Here is a 16195-nt window from a genome sequence, read left to right as displayed (position 1 = left end):
AGAGGGAGGAGGGAGTTGGAGTTTGGTGTCACAGACAGAGAGATGGAGGATAGTATCAGACATGCAATCTCACAACCAGGGACCCTGGCGAGGAGGGATAGGTCGGGGCCATCCATCTCTCTGCATTACCCTCAGCCACAAGGACATTAAACCAGAGGGATAAGGGTCTGTCTGGGGGTGTTTAAAGCTATGCCTGGTTATCTCTCTGCGGGGACCACAAGGCTAGAAGCCAGTGTTACACCCAGGCAGATGGTCACTTTTCCTTGAAGTCTGTGAAAGTATGAGAGATGCAGAGGTCAAGTGCACAGTCACACGGTTTATATGTGCTCTTATAAGTTTCAGTGGGCTCTCTTATCCCCACTTTTATGCTTGAACGATGTTTTTAAGATCAATACTTTTTGTCAAGTTTTTAAAGCTAAGGAAGTGAGTGTAACAAGTTTCTGAGTTGTCTACGGTCAAATTTCTATGACTAACACTATGGTCAAATAAAAATAAGTTTGTCTTCCCACAGTCAAATCCTGTTAGAGTGAAAAGCTAAAGTAACTGTGACAGAGGGAAAATTTATAAGAGAGAGGGGACAATTTTTTAAAAGTATTTCGGGTTACATTCAATAAGAATAATGATGATTATCATTGTCATTAAGCAGACCAGTGTGCATTTTTGTTCCACTTCCCTAGAACATCCACAGAACTTTGATTTATCACCATACTCACCATCTGCTTCCTTCATACTTGGACATTTTTCAGTGGAGTGAAGGTTGTTTGGACCTCACGCGAACAGTCGACTAGCAGCACTGTTATAGCACAGAGGAGAGAGTTTAGAGACCTCACAGAATCCATACATCAGGTGTGGCTTGTTCACTCTTTCTGCAGTGTTAATGGCATGCTCACACATGTAGTTTTAGGAGAGTAAGTCCAACAAAATGAAAGGTGGAGGTGGAGAGAAGAAAGGTTTGGGGCTAAATACTGAAAAATAACTTCATTCTGTGTGTCAAGTACACACATATGCACATATCTATTTATACTGCATGTATTCAGTAGAAAGAGTTTTATTTTCTATTCTTGTATTTTTTGTGAATAGTGAGATTGCTTTCTTTGCTTTTCCTTGCACTGAATGGGACAACATGTAATTTCATTGAGCTTGTGACATAATCACTGATTAAGCCTTCCTATGTGGAGTCTGCAAATTCTCCCTGTGTGTGGGCTCTTACTGGGTACTCCAACTTCCTCCCAATCCAGTAAGGTTGGATATAGGTTAGGTATATAAAAAACTCAACAAATACTTGTTGTGAATGGTGTCTGCCTCTCTGTGTTAGCTCTGCAATAGACTAGCAACCTAACCTGCCTCTTGCTCAGTGACAGATGGGATAGGGTCCAGCCTCCAAGTCACCCTTAACGGGCTAAGTAATTGAGAAAATGGATGGATGAATCCATATTTATATCATTTTAAAACCCACATAATCATTTAAATCATTTTGTTGTTGATTTTCTTGCACAGCTTGTACACTTGTGCAGAGTCTTCCCACACTGACTCATATTTTGAGTGTAAATCTGACCAAATGCACAACAAACAACTCCCGTTCTAAAACGTTCTATACAAAGATTTATAAAGATCATATTGCTTTAGTATCATTTAAGTCAGAGCTTTTTCTAAGCTAAACATAAAGCTAGAAATCTGATATCATGACAGCTTCAATCATCACAATAGGATGGAGTCAAATTCCCAGCATTATTATAGCAACTGCTATTTTGCCGTGAATCACATTTACGGCAGTCTAGAACACAATAGTGCTCAAAAAATGGAGAAGAGAACAAGAAATACTTAAAAAAGGAGCAATAAAAGTTCACATGAGCAGGTTTGACTTTGAAACTTGTCTGTGGGGGAACAGCCTCATAACTAATGAGTCCTTCAAATACTTTAGCCAGCAACAGAGTAGCATGATGAATGGAATTGTAGTTTGGGAACTCACTGACTCATCTGGACACTAACATTTAGTTCAACTTATGGTGTCATTGTGTGTGTAGGTGGGAAAAAGCTGTATAACCTCTAACTCTCATTTGCCACTTGGAAGCAAAAATCAGCTTCACACTTGTAGGTCTTCTCAGCTGACACAGAGAGTATCCAGACAAATGTGGTGTCCCTGTTACAAATGAGTCTGAAGCTAGTATGCTGCCATGAGAGAGAGATAAAAAAGGACCGTTCAGATGAGACGAGGATTTGGGTGTCTAGGTACACCGTGTTTTTCAGTCTCAAAGAAAAGTCTGTTGGCCCTTGATGGTTGGCTGGATGGTTGATTGGTGCCGTGTTTCACCAATCAATATTTAATGCTATCAAGCTGATTAACAGACACAGATAGGCAACATTCAGCTGCTTGTGAGAACACCCACAAATGAGTGTACGTTCAAGAGAGAAGGTAAACACAAAAGCCTTCACTATCATCCTCCTTTTTATGAGAAGCAAAACGCAAGGTTAAGTTGCTGGTGTAGTTGCTCATGAATGAGCTTTGCCGGAAGTCATTTTCCAGACATTAGCACACATTAACGATTGCCACATTTTCACTTCTCTTGCTAAAGCTTTTTTGCAATTAGACCAAAATTAAGTGAATTGTTCGATGCTAAATGGTTGGTTTAATCTGGACAGAAGTATGAACTGAGCGCAGCTTTTTCTCGTACATCTAAAACGATCTGCATAATAAGCATCCCAATGTCACTTTCTGAGAATATTGAGATGCTCATAATAACCCACAGATGTTCAGTCTGTGTTAATTGTGATTATAAAAGTTACAATGGAACAGAGGAAGCAGATGACCTTTTTATTTAGTGAACAATAAAAAAACACTGGGATAAATCTTGTGGCATGCTGTTCTCCTGGGTTACTGGGATGTACTGTTGAGTTACAGATAATTTACCAGCAGATTGGATTTCTTTTAAAGGCCCAGCTGGTAACGAATGGGTAAGGGAGACACTGACTTTTGTGTGTGTGTGTGTGTAAATCCATCTCTGATGCCTAGTGGTCACATTTTTGGCAGCTTTGATAACAAACCAGTGGGTCACAAAGCAGTTTCAGAACTCTTGTTTTATGGTTCTGTTTATCGTACTTATCGGCAGTGAAACAACACAGTTCTCAAAGCGCCGTTCCCTTGCAGTGAGAGCTGCTCTCTTTCAGATACACAAGCGAGCACCCTGACATGCAAATGCACGAGTGTGCCCCGCATTCATTCACATACACAAGCTACATGCACCCACTGTGAGACCAATGAGGGGAACAGCAGCCCATCCATTCCATTTCATGGTGAAGCCTGCTGGCTGTGAAGGCAGTGTGTGTTCACGTTGGTAAGTACCTTATTGGCAATTTTCGCATTTTTGTCCTTGCAGTGAGTTTGTGTACGCCTGCTGGGTGTCTTTACTTACATCACTGTGTCTCAGTATGCATATGTAGATGCAGCTGCCTTTGTAACGCAGCTCAGCGCTGCTGTGATCCAGAGTGTGTCAGAGCTTTGGTAAACTTTCATAGCAAAACAGAGCGATAGTGGGGTTTCAAAGGGCCCCAACAAAGGCAGCATCAAACCTTCTTGGTAGGTGGATGTGTTGTTTGAGCGAAGCAGGCAGCCACGACTGAAAGAAAAACCATGCACGGTGCGCGCGCGTGTGCATATTCATGCACGAGTTCTGCTGTTTGCCCTCAAAGCACCGAGGATCTCTGCCGGGAAGCTGAAATTGATTAGCTAAAGGACAGCTTGTTAGTGAGAGAAAAGAACAGGTAAGAGGGGGAACAAGTGATATGATGGAAGCAGAGATGGTCCTGAGCTTGTTGGGGCCTTAAGCAATATCCTACTTAGGAACCTTCCTAACTGACCTATGAGCCGTGTAGACCATTTACTCCAGCCACAGAAAAGCACTTGTTCCATCTAGGAATGAGCATCTATACAGAACATGATGGGGTGAAAACAATACTCTGTATAATGTTAAGATAAGTAAATAGTAACATTAACATGCAGTTATTAAGATGTTGTAAACATATTTAGTGTATAAAAAAAGCAGAAAATATAGTGTAACTGAGCTTTGGCTTTACTCCCTGCTAATTTGTTCAAGCAGCTTTGTCTATACAGTGTAAGCATAATCCCATAGGCTATGGCTGGGTTTGTGTTAGTGTTTGCTGAGGCTGGATGTGGATCAGCTGAGTCTGATTGTACTAGGTAATGACCCAGCATCTCCTCTACAAACCTACGCGTCAAATACATAATCACAGACAGCAATATTATTAATCATAACTTGTCATCAGATAAGACTAACCTAACTGTGAGTTTATACTTCTTTACAATAATTATTAAATAATGCTATTTCTAAGTTTCTCTTTTTCAGCTATTTTAATTACCGTATTAAGTACTTTTTAACAAATAAATAGCAGCAGTATTCTCCGCTGCCTCTCTGGTGAGCTGCTCCTAACTTTAAACTCCTGGACTGACTTCAACCAAGGATGAATAGAAGAACAAGGTATACTGTCACTAGCTGCAGGCTAAGATGGTGGAAAAAGAGTTTGTCTGGCTGCAGTTTCCTTCTAAAGAAGCTTCTGAATAATAGTGAAGGTTGCCATAATAAAAACCTGGCCAATGAGCCAGCTACACAAGACACAAAAAGCCCAAGTTAGCTGGTTAGCGATGAATACGCTTTTAAAATAAAAGCTGAGGGTATTGTTGTAAATCAGTCACATGGTGTTGCTGTTTCAGACCAATGAAAAAAAAAATCTAAAGTAAGCCAAATATACCAGGATGCCCTGCCAAAGTACTCTACTGTATCTATGGGAAACACTGCTGTACTGTGTCAGACATATAAATGGTAAAATGTAAATGGCCTGTATTTATATAGCGCTTTACTAGTCCCTAAGGACCCCAAAGCGCTTTACATATCCAGTCATCCACCCATTCACACACTGGTAAACACAGTCCTGTCATATGCAGTGGCGGTCCTAGCCTGTTTGGCGCCCTGGGCGAACACTCCCTCTGGCGTACTGAATTTCACCAGAGAAACATACACACACACATATGAAGAAAGAGAGAGTATGCATAGAATGCAAATGGCTACCAAACAGCCATCATAATTCGTCATACAATGAGAACAGGACAAATCAACAACTGACAATGACTAATTAATATTAAAATCTGTAACATAATGTTTGGAGTTTAGTCTGTTACTGTTACTACTTTTACCATTTCTTCTTGGAGCAACTGTAACCCACATAATTTCCTTAGGGATTAATAAAGTATTCTGATTCTGATTGTTTCAGGATGACCTGCCATTATCCAATGACACATCTGCTTACCTGTATCTTTTGCTCGTTTCTCCTCCACTTCTTTTCTCTTTTTTCTAACCTGAGGACCTGATGGCTTTGACCTTTTCTTGTCCATCTTCCATTGGTTTTAATTTTGCACTCCAGTATGAACACCCATCCCCCTAACCCGAGGATCACCACAACATACTGTAACCTAACAGACCTACACCTTAGTTTGCAGATTCACTTTGTCTAGGGTTTATTTCTGGGATTTCATACAACCCAGGATTCTATACACAATGGGCTTGGATTTACAACATTATTACCCAGTCCTAATGTGTATATGTGTATATATATTTTCTTACTCTTCTTATATTTATTGTTTGTTTACTTGCACTGCTGTAACTAGAGCCTTGTCGTCTCGTCTCCATATATACTGTATACTGTATGTAGCAGAGATGACAATAAAGTTTACTTTGACTTTAGCAGCGAGCAGGCGCACCGAGGGCTCTCGTGCTCACGCGCTCACTTTTCGCATACAGAGTTTCGAAAAAACATCGGTGCAAATTATAAGTCTGTATCATCATGTCTGGTGTTTTCGTGTTTGTTGGTTTGTTTTTATTTTGTTTTATTTTGCGAGTTGGTTATTAGATGCTTCTCCAGCCAGCCAGAGAATCCCCCGCTGCCCCCTGTGCCACAAGCAGCAGGCACACCTCGCAAACGGAGAGCGCCCTTACTCCCAGCAAATGGGCGATAGAAAACCGATCGGTGGGGGCAGCATGAGTACGAGCAATTTTTTTTTGCCAATGCCCGTGATGCCGCCCCCAACCACGATGCCGCCCTGGGCAACCGCCCGTGTCGCCCGTATCAAAAACCGCTACTGGTCATATGCACACCTTTACCAAGCTGCAGTTAGTGAACACCATTGGATAGTTTATCACACAATGTTTTTCACTTTCATTAATCACAAAGTTGTAGAACACAGCATGATGGGAATTAGTAAGCAAGCAACAACACACAGGCCAAGAACTGCACTGCCCATCTGAGGCTCCACCTACAGAGTGGTCAGTGAAGCTCATCCCTGCTAGCAAACCATTGCAGTATCCAGTAGTACACCAACTACTGGAGACTCTTGTCCTGTCTGGCAGCTTTTGCAAAGAGAATTATGATCTGAATGTGCTGTTGTGCCAAACACATTTTGCTTTTCCAAGATCAGCTCTATAAATTCTCTATAGGCTCCTCTTGTCCAGGTGTTTCTTTTATTTGTTTATTTCTTCTTTCTATTTGTGTTATTACATTATATTTCTGGTACACAGTATGAAAATGTCCAAGGCAGGACAGGCAAGAAATAAAATGGGGAGGGAGAAAATAGGGAAGAATTAATAAAAGGATAGTGTACAAATAGAAATCCACAATATTTCGCCAACTGCTACACCTGTAAGTGTCATGCGGCGGCTGTGTGAAGGCAAGAGAGGACCCAAATGCACGGCTCTAGACACACGGGGATGAACTCAAAGGCCGGTCTTTATTAACAGGAACATAAGAAGTCATACAAAACTATACTGGGAGCAACTAAAAGCTGAGGCGCTGGGAAGACACGGAAAATGCACACAACCTAGAGGAACGACGCAACACAGAACAAAGGGACACTCTGACATAAATACACAGAAGGTAACGAGGGAAGTGGGAACACACGGGGAACACAGCTGAAGACAATTACTCATGGCCGAGCAGGGAGGACACGAAACTGACGATACTGACACCAAGATGTGGACCTTAAACACAACACAGTACACAGAGATGAGCACGGAGAGAGAGAGGCAGAGAGAGAGGCAGAGAAGAAGGATGAATACGAGGGGATGAGGAGAACACAGAACACATAGGATGGGAACACGGTACCAGAGCAAACACCACAATAAAAACATGGACACAGGGGGAATCCAAATACCAAACCAAACAATCCAATGGACATAAGAAACAAAATACAAAACTACAGAAAAACTAAGAACACTGGGTCAAAATGACCCAGGACCATGACAGTAAGAAAAATAAACATACAACACCTGGAAACCTGGAACACAAAAAGTCAGCAATGCACAGATACATAAATCAACAATCTTCTTGTGGTGTGTGAGTGTGAGAGAGAAAGCGAGAGAGAGCAAGCGAGAAATTGTCGAGTGTGTATATGTCTTTGTCAAAAAAGGTACCTGAAAATGAGGGTGGAAAGCCGCAATTACCCCTCCCCCGGAGCCAGAGGCAGATAGAGATGGAGAACCGGCCAAAGTCTGGGAGTCCCAGACGACCAGGGGCAATGGACACCCTGGAGATCAGGGTCCAAGGGCTCCAGGTGCCCAATAACTGCCCAGTACCCAGCAGAGCCCCCCTTGATATGGAAGAGGTCCAAGCCACCCCAGACCACCAAGGGGTTGAAGGATGAACCTTTACAGCAGTAAGGCACTGCTTTTTCTTTGAAGGCAAACAGCCTGTATTTCTAGTTTGTGGTGTACTTTTAGTTTTACTACTCCTCTGTGTTTAGTTGTGAGTGTCTGCAGACAAACAAAGGAGACGGTGACCAAAGCAATTGCAAGGAGGCTTTTGGTGCAGCAAGCTCTTTGATACCAGTTTCTCCCAACAATATCCCAGCAGCATTTTTCTCTGGTGATCAGAGGTTGCTAGGGGGTCTCTGGGCCTGTGCAACTGAGGCCTAAGAAGAAGAAGTCCGACTGACATGTGACAATGACATGAAAGTGTGAGGTGACTCTCAAGTAAACCTATATTTACACTTAGCCCCTGAGGCAGCTGATTTACAGAATAAACAACTCATGTAATAATCATTAGGTTCAAGATGATGCTAGAGAATTACAGTTTACAAGTTTTTCTCTAAGGAAGAAAGGTTTATGTGTAAGGAGACTAGAATAGAACCCATAAGCATCCAGTTCATGTCTGACTGTCTTGACATTATATTTCACACTATCCCAGCTTGTCCACTTTCACCTCTTCACAGATGCTTTTATTATGGCATTGCACCCTTCACTATGTGACACACATACTCATACAAGCAGAACCAATGATCCTTTCCTTGGCCTCTGCGATACCAAAGACCTCTTTGCCAGGAGATAACGAGTTCCTCTAGAAGAGTGAGAGAGACAGGGTAGAAGTGAGATACAGAGAGATGAGGCCACTGATAGGGGGGAGAGAAATAACACTCAGCAGTGCATGACTCCCCCAGTCTTCCTGTGACTAATAATGTTGTCCTTAAGGTGGCATGGGGTATTCTTCCTTTAGTTTGTCTTCCTTCCTTTCTTCCGCTCGCCCAAGGATGTGCTCTGTAGTGTGCAGGTGTGTGTGTGTGTGTGTGTCAGTATTTATTCTCCATCTGAGCATTTCCCTGGAAACTTTAAGTTACAAATTTTTACCAAATAGAGAAGTTAATTATTTCACTTCTCTTAGTCTAGTCTTCTCTTAGATTCTCTTAGTCTAATAAATGACTAAAGACTTTTTGCAACTCATGTCAGATGTGTTGATTGGGCTGTTACTATTACTAGACTATCATATAGTTGATGTGCTTGGGGCAGATTGTATGTGGGGAAGCAATAAAGTTTACTAGATGGTTCGATCCCTGTGATACTAAAGCTACACAGGGTCATCAGTACTTTAGAAAGAGTGAGTCTTTTAAAGGCAGGCCAGAATTACACGTTTTAGAACTCATCATTCTATCATTTATCAGTCATAACAGCTACAAATAACATACTACATTGTTAGTCATACGCTGCAGTAAACCTCTGCTTCACTGTGCTGTATTTTCTCTGGACTCTGGCTCATAAAAAAAACGCTTCACTTCTGACAACGGGTTATAAAATCTGAGGAAATCAATAATGTCATCTATGCGTATATACTGCAAAATCAGTTTGGGTGTCTGAAGTGCCATCCTCAACTCTGATAGCTGACTGAGCTGCAGTGATGCCCCTGACTGAGTCTCTCTGGAGGCACAGAGAGGAATGTAAAACATCTTTCCATGTTTTGGTATTCTGCCATCAGCTAAAACCGAAAGGCAAGGACTGAGCAAACTAAGCTTGCTACACCGAAACAGGAAGCAACAGAAGGTATAGACATGTTTATTTCATTAAAATTAAGTGAAATATCTACATCATCAATTCTTAAAACAGGAATCTTAGTCAACACAATCTCCAGGGAGATGTGATATGGGAGTTCCATTAACAGATGAAAACAAATGGGCTGAAATTGTAATGTTCCACTCACAACAGTGACAGGATGTCTTGGATATATTTTTCTGCTTTGAATACTAATGTACAGCAGGGATGAGCCGTTTCCGACTAGCAGCGAGAAGTACACTTCAGAACGTATGTGGGATTTCGCAACTTGTAATCGTGCTTGTGCTTCAGATAAACATTAAATCACATAACAAAAAGCAGCCTCCTCATAGATTGCTCATTCGGGGGGCCTCGAGGAGTAAAACCTTGACTTGAACTGTTTGAAGTCAGCAGAGTTTATCTTACTCTTCTTTACCTATAATTAGTCCTTGGGGGGTAAATAAACTCAGCTGCTTGTGATTCTCTGGTTGTTATGCTAAACTGTAAGTAGAATACAGTGAAAAACTCTCCATCAACATTACAGTCCCTGCAGCTGCTAAAATCAACCTTACCTTTCTACTTACAGAGCGTGAGAGAGCTACAACCAGCGTGGCTATGTCATGGGGGTTATGTTCACCTTGGCTAATGCCAAGATGGACATAAGTGACGTTCACTCACTCATCAACCTGTATTGGACTCTTTTCACAAAGTTTTACAGCCTCCTCCAGAGTAAATAGTCATGGAAGTGTGGCATATTGGTAGCTGAGGTAAACAGCGGACTGACTGGCTGTATGAACTGATGAACGCCAGCCAGAGTGTTTGAGGGGACTCGTGGGTAAAAACAGAAAATATCACAAATATCACAAAATAGTTTTATTCCTGATTTATTGTTGATGTTATTCAAACATCCATCCATCCATTCGCTTCCGCTTATCCTTCTCAGGGTCGCGGGGGGCGCTGGAGCCTATCCCAGCTGTCACAGGGCGAGTGGTGGGGTACACCCTGGACAGGTCGCCAGTCCGTGTTATTCAAACATGTTAGAATATACTGTGTGCAAAACAGTAGTAGAAACACCCTGACCACCCACGGCCATTATGGGGAAACTCAAAGTTGCCAGCCATGGCTGTTATGTGTTTGGTTTACAAAACATCAGGGATACACTGCTCATAAAACTTGAGGCTTCAAATTTTTAGTTCACTCACCTATGGTAGTATCACTGTGCCATCACCGTAGAGTATATACTGAATCTGTCAAATAAGTCAGCCCCTCTGCCCTGCAACCACTGTAATCGTCTCATGCTGGCCCTGGATGTTTAAAGCACTTTTTATTTAGCTGCACTGGCAGAGCCAGAGACTACAACCACTTCATTTATACCGCCTATGATATCCTCTGTTTTCACAGGGTCAAGACTTGGGTAGAGCCCCTGAGAACAGAGTTTTCCTTTTTGTCTTTAACATGCTTTTTTCTGCTCTTAAATCATCTACCCTTCTGAGACAGTAGGTCCAAGGGAAATCAGATTCTGTGAATTGGTTTTCAAATCTCCTCTGTCCTCAGGCAATAAAAAATTACAAAGAACCACCAGATGGTACTACTAGAAGAAGACGTGTCTAAAGCCCTGGCAAGGTTACCACTTTGATTGCATTAATACAGACTTTCATCGAAATAGACCACCACTCAATGTCACTCTTAAGCTTTCAAGTGTTTTGGAGAAAATGAGAGTCAAGGTAAGAGATTACTTGAGGTATGACTCTACAACGTTGCCATTTTAGCAATGTTCCTGGTAGTTTTCTTTTACCATATGTCTTTTACTATATGATAAGAGCTCTGATGGTACTTTATTATAAAACGTGGTCACATCTAACGGCTACACCAATCTCTTACATTGAAGGTAGGAGAACTTGTACTCAAATCGTATAACCTCCTTTGCCTTGAAAAACCTCCAATAGACATTTGATGTAGCAGTTGAAAAGACCAATGGTAAGGAGGAATTCACGGCAATTTCTCTTTGAAACTGCTTCAGTTTATCAATATTTAACACATGTCTTGATTTGAACATCTGTCTTCAAGTCATGACACGGCATCTCAGGTTAAAGTACGAAGTTTTTCTTTCCTGTTTCAATGCCTGAATTTTTTAACGATTGTGTTGTTGTGATTTAAGTTGTTGTCTGTTGCTTCAACCAACCTCTCTGAAGCTTGAGATCATGGACTGATGCCCTGACATTCTCCTGTTAAATTTATATATGCAATTTGGAATTCAGTGTTCTCTCAATGAGCCTTGTGATAGACTGGCAACTTACCCTCTCTCTCACCCTTTGCCAGCTGGGATAGGGTCCAGTCCCTCAGTGACCTTCAACTGGTTAAGTTGTTAAGAAAATGAATGGATGGGAACTAGAATTAAATGATATTATCACTGGGAAGAGTTGTCTAAAATCTGTCACAAGGGAATAAGCAGTTAATTGTGGAATGGATAACAGAACATTTCCTGTAATTTTACAATTTTATTTCTTAACATTTAAGCTCCAAAAGTTATTTATTCATCTATGACATCAGCAGTTCCTTATTACTGAGACATACCATTGAAATTACACATCTTGATCTTATGTATATTAAGCAGTCTCAATGTGAAATAATTCTACTAATTCTAATTTTACTGTTCTATGCTATGGTGTGCTGGGGGAGCAGCACAGCAAAGGACTCATCCAGGCTGGAAAAACTGATCACGAAGGCCGGCTCTGTGGTCAGCATGAAGCTGGACACTCTGGTGACAGTGGCAGAGAAAAGAACACTAAAGAAACTGCTGGACATTATGGACATCATGCTTTTCCTTTTGGCTCTCGGAGGAGGCGGACGCACTTTTTCTCCTCTCCTCTCCCTTATCTTCCCTGCTTAGTTCTCATGTCCTTGTTTAGTCTCGTGATTTTTGTATTACTGTCCCTGGAACACTCTCTCACAGTCTGTTTCTAAAACCTAAAGAGCATTATGGATTTGATCAACTGGTCTCTGAATGCTATTGACACCCTTTTCTCAACGAGAAGTATGGACTTGGGAGAGCTCGAGTGCCCTGGAGGGACTTTCCCTGCCGGATACACGATGGACGGGTGGCAGAAATGGAGGATCGTGTGCCTGGCGGGACTGTTGATCGAGGACGCTGAAGATATCTACCTATTCGAAACCATGATAACAGGGTTCTTGCTGATCGGAGCTGGCTTGGCCCTGGCTTATCGGAGAATTAAGAAAGCGGAACCGGCTGTTCAAACCCCCCCAAGGCTGAAACTCTCATTGAGATTTAAAGTTTCAGCTAATCTAATCTAATCTAATTCAGTTTCATTTATATATTGCCAAATCACAGTAACACTCCCCTCAGATGCTTTATATATATTGTAAAGTAAAGACCCTATAATAACCCTACAATATGGAGAAAACCCCAACAATCAGATGACCCCCTATTTTAAAAGAAAGCAGCTGGTGACGACAAAATGTGTTTCTGGTCTTGTGTAGTTATTAACACTTCTAACGTGAAGAGTGTGATTCAGCCCTGGTTCACATGTACAAATAGTTCTCAACTCCAAGCGGCTTTGGAGACCTTCACATAGTCTACATTTTTCAGCATGGAGTAAATGATTACTCAGAGTGTAAATGAAATATGTGAAAGTTATTAAGTTGTATATAATTGTGACTGAAATGAAACCAGGTCCAGTTTTAGGAATTGTTAAGGTTTACATATTTGTTTCTTGTTGTTGTTGTAAATGTCTGTTTTCACAGGCAGTCATTTATTTAAATTATGTAACTATAGGGCCTTAATGAGCCTTAATGTTTTGAATAGCTCTGCTTGCTTATGCAACTCTCAGTTTTCTTGTAAGCAAAGCTTTCTAAGAGGTTTCATATTCATATTTTAATTTTAGAATGTCCTTACAGGATAAATTAGCACTGAGTCAGAGTGGGGGCAGATGTGCCTTTCTTTCTGTGGCACTCTAAATCATGTTGAATGCTGGAAGATGGGGGCGTGGCCAGAAGTGAAAACATACTTGAAAAGTCAGTCCATAAAAACAGCACCTTTGTGACTGAGAAATGACATTTCATTTTAAAGCAGTAGGATCTTGACAGACATACTAAAATCCAGCTCTAACATTAAATTCATGGTGTTGTGATATTTATGTAAGGTCAGCGATGATGTTAATGATGTCCAAGTAAGATTGTGAGTTTTTGTGCGTGGTCAGGGACCAGAAGGCCAACTGCTTTACTATGCTTTTTCAATGCACTTCTATTTTCAACATGTGCTTTTGAGATTTTAGACATGCTGCATTTTAAAGCCTAACTTAATTCAACATCATTTTTTAGCTCCCTATCTTGTGTTCATCTCACCCAAACAATCATTCACTATCTGGTCACTATTTTCTCCTGCTGTCTGATAGAAATAACGCATGTGCATCTATATCTACATGTTTGAAGGATTTTACTATGTTTCTTGACAGTAGATGACTTTTAAATATCCAATGGAGAAACGGAGGATAACAAGATTCTCTAAACTGGTGAGTTTCCACGTTTGAATTCAAAAGAAGGGATTAACTTAAAAAATTCAAAGGGGGAAAAGTTTTCCGGGGCCAGTTTTATGCAGACTTGTGCTTCCATAGCAACGACTGCAATCGGCTGCATGTACACTGTTATTGCTGGCTTCAAAGCTTTATGCGTGATAGTGGCATTTGAGACATTCTTGGCTGCAATATACAGGCTTGAAATGTCACAAAATGAGGGGCTGTTGTAATTTACTGTGAAGAAAGTATGAAAATTGTAAATGCAAGCACTCACTGCACTGCTCTGACTTTGATTACTTCAGAATAAAGTAGAATATCTTATATGCAGTCTGTGTTCAGACATTTAAGTGGGATCAACATTTGATTTCAGTTTCTCTCCTTTGAGAACTTGTCCTTACAGCAAGGATACATATTGTACTTTTGGAGTAAAAGTACCTTAATAACTCTGTGACTTACTTACATCACATTTCTACGGCGTCATATTATAGTGGTAAAACTGTGTTTTAAAAAAGTTTGGGTTTCTTTGTTTTTGTGTGAGTTTACAACACAGAGATTAAGAGAAATGAAAAATGGGACAAAACATGCATGACTTAGATGGATTGATTCAATAATATGGCACTTTGCTTCTTCTTTAAGATGTTCGATTCAGGCTCATTTCCTGATACTGTCTACGTGACCACCGCCTTCCTCAGTGTTTGCATTTGGGTCTTCTTCCTCCCTCCCTCCACACGGTCTGCCAGTACACATCGTGAGATGTGAGTCATAATGTAAACCAAAACTAATGACAAGCCTTTAAAAAAATCAAACCGTAATTAATAAAACCAATGAAAGTCTAAGAAAACATATTTTATATTCCTTTTAACAAAGGAATCAATAGTTTTTATAAGCTATCCACTTTGGGAGAAGCTCGCAGCAAGCAAGTAAAGTCACTGTAAGTGGGTAGCCACTTTCTGAAATGTAGTGACAGTCAAAAATCAAAAAAATTGATTAGTGGATGCATATAGCAATCACTCTGAAAACACGGGGGAAGAAAACGATCCGCTGTCTGTCTGAGGCTTCCTTTTCTGTAACGACTGATCAAAACAAAGTTATTAAAAAGATTTTGATCGCTGCCTCTCTGCCACTGAAAATGATCCACACTGAAGCACAAGCGCAGAGTTTTTGTGGAACTTTAATCAGAAAGACACAAGTTAAAATCAGCTACAGTGTAACTTAGTGCCTGTCCAAGAAAATAGCTCTTTCTTACAGAGAGTCTGACAAAATGTACAGCTCTGTCTTTTAAAGTCAACATCCAGGTGAAGGAACTTGTTAATTCATATTGTGAATTAACAAATTGCCTTCGTTTATTTCGTAAACAGAGGTCCCTTTGCTCTTGAATATATTTTAGCACTGGTAGTAATGACTGAAGAAGTTCTTGGACTGATACAGTTCGTCCAACAGTATTTGCAAACATATGTTCCACATGGAATAAGGAACAAAGAAAGCCTGAAGTCTGCTGTAAGTAGGCTGGGTTAGTCCAGACTTTGGCTCAGACTTTGTCTTTGTTTTTATACTTAAATATGCCAGCACCAGATGTATGTGGGTTTCCTTTTATTTTCCACAACCCACAAAAAATATCCACAAAGTCCAGTATTATCCACAACAAAGCAAGTACTGATTATCTGTCTTTGCTGGAGTGTCCCTGCAGAAACATGCATGCAATTGTACTTGTATTATAAAGTTAAGATATAATAGGAAAGTTAAGTTTGTAAGTCTATATTGAAAGAAAGAAAATATCAGAAATACAAAACTCTTTGACACTGATCATTTCAGGCATCATTTCAAGCTAGGAGTACCACTGATTATTAGGATGCCTGGGTCGTTGACCCAGGGTTTTGAGTTTATTGTGTTATTTATCATTTCTATTCTTTGGTTTCTTTGTTAGAGTTATGTCTTATGGTTTATGTCTCTGTGTAATCCTTAGTTGCTATATCCCCGTGTCCAGTCAGTGTCTGTCTGCCCTGGTCCCATGTCTCTGTTCCCTCTGTTGCAGTGCCTGCATGTGAGTTTGTGTCTTTACTTCAGTCTGTGTTATGTTTTCTGTTTTATTTTGAAGGTCCTTGTCTGATGTTAATTGTGTGGATGCCTTAATAGGCATCCACACTATTGAGTTCCTGTTTCTCTTTATTCTTTATTATTCCGGGTGTTTCCGTACACTTTTCGCCGTGGATCTACTTCCACAATTTTTGTGCTATTTTCACCGTTCAAACTCTAAACTGTTCTGCTCTTTCTGCTTATGCCGGCTATGACTTTTGGTGTTTATTA

The sequence above is a fragment of the Diplotaxodon limnothrissa genome, linkage group LG22 (genome assembly GCF_057381915.1).
Source record: "Diplotaxodon limnothrissa isolate DT_005_m linkage group LG22, D_limnothrissa_male_GT1.1, whole genome shotgun sequence".
In the NCBI taxonomy this organism is placed as follows: Eukaryota; Metazoa; Chordata; class Actinopteri; order Cichliformes; family Cichlidae; genus Diplotaxodon; species Diplotaxodon limnothrissa.
The sequence above is the reverse complement of the archived record's forward strand: the minus strand, read 5'-3'. Positions refer to the sequence as shown.